We start from the raw sequence: 1,412 nt of genomic DNA on the forward strand, positions 1-1,412 counted from the left end.
CAAAGAAATTTTTCAAACTTAATGATTATTTTTGTAAAAATTTATTAAATACATTTGATGATACATACAGTACTTACATAATAATTATTTCAATGTTACCAGAATATGAAAATATACAGAAACATTTTGCTGTTCTCATTCATACTCTTGACATAACTTTGTGGACAAATTAGTTTCCATAAATTATCATGAATAACAATGGTAAATTTAAATTACTCAAAGTATACAATATGTTAATACTAAGAAGTCTTTGTAATTGTAAAAGTACTTACTAAAATGTAAAATAATATAAAAGTAGATTTTTATGAATATATGAAATTGAATTTGTACTATATAAAAAAGAAACATAAGTAAAATTAAAAGCGCTGCTATTAACCTCTATATAAGTAAAGTAATCTTTCAATTTTTCTTCATAAAAGAAAGCATCTCATTCAGTATAAGTGGATATATATAAGTTTAGTGGTAACTTACAGAGCTTTTATATGCGACCTAGTATATTCACGGACGTAGATCAATATCTACTGCGTTTGCGTGGAAGTTAACGCAAGAGAAAGTTGAAAAAGCGCGAATTATTTAAACTTAAATTATGTAGATTTATTACACATACATTCAATACACGCAATTAATAACTAAGATACGCATCATCATATATGACGTAATTACATTACAATCAAAGTGATTTTAAATATCTGCTTTGTTCTTAATTTAAACTCCAACAACGAGGTGCATGTACTATTATATTTTCACGCATATGTACATATGTAAAGAGTACCTTCTTTAGTATGACAATCTGAAATATCTTATAGTTGCTTTTAATTTAACACCAGTGGGAAAATTCTGTTTTCCTGTTTTATAATGTATTGTCAATAACTGAATAAAATAATATATATAATTGTATAAATATGTATGTTTTCAAGCTGTGTTTACGAGGTATACAAACGTCGTGCAGATTGACCTATGAGTATTTTGTAGACTTTACTACCCAAATGCTATAGTTTATAGACTCACCAGTAAAATATGTAGGCATTTCCCATACCGGCTTTGATGTTAGAAAAACCAAGACGCTATTCGCGCGCGTCTAGCGCTAATCTTGGGTACTACAGAATATATACAGGTGAAGCAGGTGACGTGTGGTGTTAGAACGGATTAATAGTAGTACACAGTGGGACATATCTGCGTAAGGAACTTCACTGGTGATTAACATTGCAGTAAACGTTAGGGCCTAATGATTAGGCTAATAAAGCTATTGTCAAATCCGCAGTCACTATAAGCTGAAACGTTTAAGCCTCTCCACTTTATTTTATGAGTATTACATACAGGAAAAGATTAAAGTGATAGTAGTAAATAATTCTTAAACGACTGGAAATGTGTTATTCATAATTATAATTAATAAAAATAATATTATTACTTAT

This window comes from Habropoda laboriosa, unplaced genomic scaffold (genome assembly GCF_001263275.1).
Source record: "Habropoda laboriosa isolate 0110345459 unplaced genomic scaffold, ASM126327v1 scaffold212, whole genome shotgun sequence".
Taxonomy (NCBI): Eukaryota; Metazoa; Arthropoda; class Insecta; order Hymenoptera; family Apidae; genus Habropoda; species Habropoda laboriosa.